Below are 7,077 nucleotides of genomic sequence, written 5' to 3'. Positions count from 1 at the left end.
ATATCTAACACCATCCTGTTTGCTCATTGTATTGTAATAAATTGTCAGGGATGCCACATAAAGAAATCTCTGAAGACCTTGGGAACACAGAGGGTCAAAATAATTCCTGTACAAATTGAACTACTCAAACTTTCCTTTACAATCTCCTTTTCACTTTCAAAACCTTCAGGTCTAGTAAGCCATCAGTTATTCTTAAAGGGATACTGTCATGGGAAAAAACATTTTTTTAAAAATGAATCAGTTAAAGTGGACCTGTCAACCAGACACAAAGATCTGTATAATAAAAGTCCTTTCAAATTGAACATGAAATCCAATTTCTATTTTTATTAAAGCATTCATAGCTGCTGTAAGCTCATTTAAAAATCTCAGATGTCAATCAAATATTGTCTGCCCCTCCTCTATGCCATGGGCATAGAGGCGGGGCAGACAATTACTTTCACTTTCCATTCAGTACTTCCTAGATGTCACTGCTCTCCACACATTCCCCTGTTCTCTTTACTATTTAATTGTGTAGCCAGGGCATGGGGATGGACATCGGGTCCCCCATTCTGGTGCACAAACAAGATTCTGAGATGATGCAAGGCTTTCCTTAAAAAAGTGTCCATAAAATGGCTGCTGCCTGCTTGCTATCATTTTGAATTCCCAGACTGAAGGAAACACGATTCAAATAATTTATACAGTGTACTTAAAGTTCATTTTGCCTGACTAATGTGATAAAATAGGATTTTGAATAATTTTTTTGGGGTGACGGGTCCCCTTTAATAGTGCTGCTCCAGCAGAATTCTGTACTGAAATACATTTCTAAAAAGAGCAAACAGATTTTTTTATATTGAATTTTGAAATCTGACATGGGGCTCAACATATTGTCAATTTCCCAGCTGCCCAAGTCATGTGACTTGTGCTCTGAAAACTTCAATCACTCTTTACTGCTGTACTGCAAGTTGGAGTGATATCACCCACCTCCCTCCCCCCCAGCAGCCAAACAAAAGAACAATGGGAAGGTAACCAGATAGCTGCCTGATAGATCTAAGAACAACACTCAATAGTAAAAATCCATGTCCCACTGAGACACATTCAGTTACATTGGGAAGGAAAAACAGCAGCCTGCCAGAAAGCATTTCTCTCCTAAAGTGCAGGCACAAGTCACATGACCAGGGGCAGCTGGGAAATTGACAAAATGTCTAGCCCCATGTCAGATTTCAAAATTGAACATAAAAAAATCTGTTTGCTCTTTTGAGAAATGGATTTCAGCACAGAATTCTGCTGGAGTAGCACTATTAACTGATGCGTTTTGAAAAAAACATGTTTTCCGATAACAGGATCCCTTTAAGTTAGTATATACTGTTTTAGTAAAGGTAAAATTACGTTACCAAACATCTGATCACTTACTATGCAGTTTTAACCCCCTACCAAACAGGCTCAATTCTCTTTTAGTTAGGACACACTAAATATTCCCTACAACGGCAGCAGATGTTACATGTATCACTGTCTTTATAATACTAATTACTTTTTTGACAGGTGTTTAATGCACAGATGTGTGAAGCCACAATGGGGGTAACCTTTTGATGGGGTACTGGATGCAGCTCCCTAAATTTGAAAGGAGTTATCCTTATCAAACTAATATTAAAGTCTCAACCCTTTTCATAACAATTAGATTCTTGTTTGAGATGAAGGCTGTTAAACCGTTTTTACTAAAGAAAAACAGATAAAGTTTTTTGATGTGAAGTTTATAACTTCAGGGAAGTGTACTTTGGCTGATTTGTGCTGAAAGATCATGTTACCTCATGCTACCAGCTGTCACCCCCTAGCTATCCTTGAAGGCTTACAGGTGGACTGATATCTCCATCTCAGGAGACACTGTTCAATTAAGAATGACTTCCAGCAAAAAGCTGTGATGATGTGGAAAAGCTTTTTTAAAGGCTATATTGTGATGAGTTAATGAGATAAGGCAGTGAAAGCATAGTGATATGTAACGCTTTCTTGGCCTATTCTGCCAATTAGGAGTTAAGGGTGACCAGCTAGGTAGTGAGCATGGGTTACATTGCGAATCCTCACCCAGGGCAGAGCCTTCGCCAAATGGAAGCTTCCCCTTTAAACTGTAGTTGAACTACAACTCACAGGCATATAAGTGCAAATAGAAGAATGGACGCCAGGAGGTTCTTTTGAAAGGTTAAACAGGAGCACAGGTTTATTATGCCAAAGGCAAATGACCACAGGTTTACTTACAACAGTTCTGAGGACACAGCAGATGGAATCACTTTGGACAGTAAAGGTTCACAGTCAAACAGATGCGACTCCCAAAGGATATTGCAGATAGGTGTATATCAAATCCCAGTTCAACCGACGTTGCACAGTGAGGGGATCGGGATCAATCAGGTAGGGGTCAGGTAGTCCTTTGCTCACCTACTGGCCTAACAACTGAGTTCCCTGCTCTAAAGGCAAACAGGCCTTGTGGGAAGCTACTCCCTACTACAAATCCTCGTTGGAGCGACAGCTGCTCTTTCTGCTACACCTCTCTGTCTTTCTCTCCTAGAGAGAACTATAACAGTATCTTACTATTTTAGCTGGTCCTCGTTCACGGGGTTTACCTGGTCCCCGACTTAGCACTAAAGGTGTCAGGTCCCTTTAGGGTAAAGGCTTTACTGGGGCCTATGGTGATCCCAGGCTCAATGGAGATTCACCTAGCAGCAGCACCAGGAGCCAAAGAGGAAGAGGACACTCCCTGCACACACTATATAGCAGTGTGGCAGGGGAGTGTCATTACACTCTTTGTCCAATAGGTGTGGATGTTACACTTTGCCAGTTACAAGGGCTTGGCTCAATAACAAGGGAAAAGAGAACTACATACAAACGGTAGGGGATTAACTCTATAGGGATAGGATATCCTATAGGTCCCTACAGATATATATGATAGAGAGGAATAATGACCTTACATGGACTAAGAACTTACAAGAAGAAGTACTGTTTCTTTAAAAAAACTTCAACTTCAATATTTCGCCAAATTAAACCTGCAGAATTGCTATATTAGCCTATGGGGACCTTCTACAAACTTTTTCCAAGTCTTTACACATCGAATTAAAATAGTTCGATCCATCGCTGAAATCCTTCGAATCGTTCGATCGAATGATTTTAATTCGATCGAACGATTGCCAAAATCTCAGAAAAAACTTCGAATTCGATATTCGAATTCCAAGTATTTAAATTCGACGGTCCAATTTCGAAGTATTTTCAACTTCGAAATTCGACCCTTGATAAATCTGCCCCATAATGTACAATATTTCTGCCTAACTTTAGTTGAGCTTTAGTTATTCTTTTTTTTAGTTATTTATTACAGTGCTAAATGGATTGCCCATGACTCATTTCATGCTGGAAATGAAAGAAATAAGGAGGCTAAATTGAAGAAAGTAACAGAACTGAGACAAATTCATTATAAACCATAAAAATACATACTTATTGGCCAAAATACAACACAGCAGAGGAAATCAGGTACAGTAAATGTTACAATGTAAGAACATTATGGGAACACAAACTTTTTCAACAAAAAAGTTAATAAAGAGAAAGGTTTCACGGTAATTCTAAAGCACTTGCAACACTTATTTGAATAATTCTATGCTCCATAGGCATAACAGGCTCCAGTCAGTAAATGTCATGTAGTCTTACCACATTCCTTTGCTGAACTTAACAAATATTATTTTGAACATCTAGAGTTATATCATCAGAGTATTTATATGACCCACATTGTACATTTAAGTAATGAATAGTCTGAATTGTTATAATAGTTTGTAATTGAATACTTTTTCATTTGCCATTAAAAAGGTTTAACAAATTCAAACAGAAATGCTACTGTCCAAATCATACTAAAATGTATAATCAAGGTACACAATAAGCTTGGGATCAGTACATAGAAATATGAATATAACCCTGCAGAAAAGGAGAACCGTGGCAGATAATACACCATGCTGTTGAGAAAAATTAGGTGAGAAATTTGTGCCTCTGTTCCTAGTGTTTCACTTATTACAAATATAAATTCAGTTGTCAACCTAGTTGGGAGGCCTAGAAATTTTAAGGACCTAGCAAAGGTCATTACTGCTCCTAAGCTTTCATATATACTGTACATAAAAAACTTTTTACTTTTCCCATGCTATTGATGTTCACCTTCAACATTCCCTCAAGACTGTATCACTAATTACAGGATATAAAACAGAGTATAAAACTGAAAGGTTTAAGGTATAAGAAATATGCTATAATATAATGAGTAATATGGTTTTCCCAAAGAGGTTTATGTTTAGGAAATATGAGAAGAGTTTGTATGTCATCCCCGTGTCTACATGATGCAACTGTTTCTTGTACACTCTTGCAGTTTTCCCAAACCATGTGCCTGGTAAAGCAGGTTAAGGTTGCAAGTTCACTGGAAAAAATGCACTTGATGCTAATACTATTAATCAGAAAATAATATTAAGGACAGAATATTGGTGGTAACCTCTTTTATGCCTTCTATTGTGTTGTTGGCTCTCTAGCAATCTCTGGGTCTGTTATCAGGGGCTCCAGCAGTTTCTCTGTCTGCTGTCAGGATCTCCAGCAGTCTCTGGGTTTTAATAAAATTTTAAGTGTAACAGTGTAGATAAATGAAAGGATTCTGTAAGTGGGTTGCAAAAAAAATGCAGCTCATGCTAGCTCTAAAGCTTGATTGGAAACTTATGGTATTCAGTTTTCCCTAACAAATTTATAGATTTCGTTCAATTGTTTATTGAGTATATGGTTATTGATTAATTGTTTAATTTGTCAACATTTCAGTTGCTGTCTTGTGACGGTTCTCACTCAAATCATAGGGTATTTTATAGGTTATATGGGCAACATATGGCCCAGAGCATTGCTGAGGTCCTCCGTTGTTGTGCATGTGCTCCCTGTGTTTATATGGGTTTACCTCCAGTCAGTCCTATTAACTAATTTCTAATAAAAATGACCAGAGTGTGTGTGAATGTGATAGCAAACAAGTCAAACCCACACGGATAATTTGGGAGCACATTGTTTTCCCCTCCCCCTCCCCTAGTCATCAGTCATAAATACATAATCATCAGCTCCCTGTAATTTGCATCCAAATTACAGTTGACACCCACCATAACAAAGGACTGAGACATACTGCATTAGTTCAGAAAACAGTCAGTGCTGGCCCCAATGCACCTCAATTATAAAAATGAAGGATTTGTACCTCTGTGATAGGTAGGCGCATTCCTGGTCCCTTTGTCACCTGAGGGCCAGATGAATTTCCGGGTTGAAAACCAACATTTCTGCACCCCTGGTAACCAGCAAGGGGGTGCAAGTTCCTCAACTCGCCTCATTGGCGCAGTGCCCCTGGTGATAGGAACAGAGCAGTACATTCCCTGCTTCCTTATGTGGATTGCAGAATAACCTATATGTTATATAAAGCTATATGTTTATTGTTATTGCTACTTTTTATTTTTTTATTCTGGCTCCCTGCAATTCGTATTCCAGTCTCTCATTCAAATCAATTCATAGTTGCTAGGGTCATTTGGACACTAGCAGCCAAACTGCTGAAATTGCAAACTGGAGAGTAACTGAATAAAAAGTTAATTAACTCAAAAACCACAAATAAAAAAAAATTAAAAACCAATTGCACAGTTTCCCAGAATATCCTTCTCTACACCATATTAAAGTTAATGTAAAGGTGAACGACCCCTTTAATGCTGCACTGATTAACCCTTGTCATTAACACAGTAAAACATGTATTTCAGACTCCTGTGCTTATATCCTTTTAGCATATAGAAGGACATCCAGCATTTAGATTCAAAAGCTTACTTTTTAGGTGTGCACGCCAACTGATGTGTTCACCTTCACATCCTTCTAGTAATTTCCAAAGTAGATAGCAGCACTCCCATATAGCATTAAAATCGCCTTTATTTCAAGATATTCATCTGGCACAGCAACGTTTCGGACCACCTGGTCCTTTTTCAAGCTGACAAAGTTCATATATCCTTTTAGTACAGATATGGGACCTTTTGTCCAGAATGCTCAAGACCTGGGGGTTTCTGATAACTGATCTTTCTGAAATTTGGCTGATCTTTCTGAAAATGAGGCTGGTTTTGCTTTCAATAAGGATTAATTATATCTTAGTTGGGTTCAAGTACAAGCTACTGTTTTATTAGTACACAAAAAAAGGAAATTATTTTTAAAAAGTTGGACTATTTAATTTTAATAGAGTCTATAGGAGACAGCCTTTCCATAATTCGGAACTTTCTGGATAACGGGTTTCCATATCCCATACCTGTACTAAAAGACTAATTGTTTTAAAAGAGTAATTAAAACTCTTTCTCAGATTGATTTCTTTTTCTCTGTCCATATATATATTAAAATCCATTCCTATGGCTTTAGGTCAGTAATTCTGTGTTCCAGCCCTATGCGTGGGGGGGGAGGGTGCCCAGTTGTAAATTTCCATACCAGGGCCCTTAGGGGTCTAGTTACGCCACTGCTTTTCTGGGAAAAAATACAAGCCTTCCTATATTTGAGTCTACCCTATATGTAATAACAAATAACATTGGCATCAAGCATCGCTTTTACCTGCTGGGACAGTAAAATACCAACCAGGTACAGGGCCACTTCTGCCATGAGGCAGGGTTCTCACCTTGCCTCTGGCGGCAGCAAGCAGCCAGTTACAAGGGGAGGCAAGATTCGGCAAATTCGTAACCCGGAAATTCGGCCTGGTTAGGGCAGAGAGAGCTATAGCGCTCATTGAACTAGCGATGCGGCCCCCCATTGATCCGCTCTAATGCTGATGTTTTAAGCATTGAGCAGGAGAGGGGAGACGGCATCTGGGCTGCTGCTGCCTCAGGCGCAGGGCTGCCATCAAGGGGCACAGGGGGTACAAGTGTACCGGGCCTGAAGGGGGGCCCGGCAGTGCTGCACTTTTCAAAAGAGCCGGGCCCCCCTTAAAGGAGAGTGATAATCCTGGGCCCCTAAGCACTCCCGTCTGGCCTGTCCCCAATGGCGCGCACTACCTCCCTCAACGCTACACCCCTCCCCTTCCCCCTCTACATCCAGCTCTATTGGGTATACCTCTGC

Source organism: Xenopus laevis, chromosome 4S (genome assembly GCF_017654675.1).
Source record: "Xenopus laevis strain J_2021 chromosome 4S, Xenopus_laevis_v10.1, whole genome shotgun sequence".
Lineage (NCBI taxonomy): Eukaryota > Metazoa > Chordata > Amphibia > Anura > Pipidae > Xenopus > Xenopus laevis.
The sequence above is the reverse complement of the archived record's forward strand: the minus strand, read 5'-3'. Positions refer to the sequence as shown.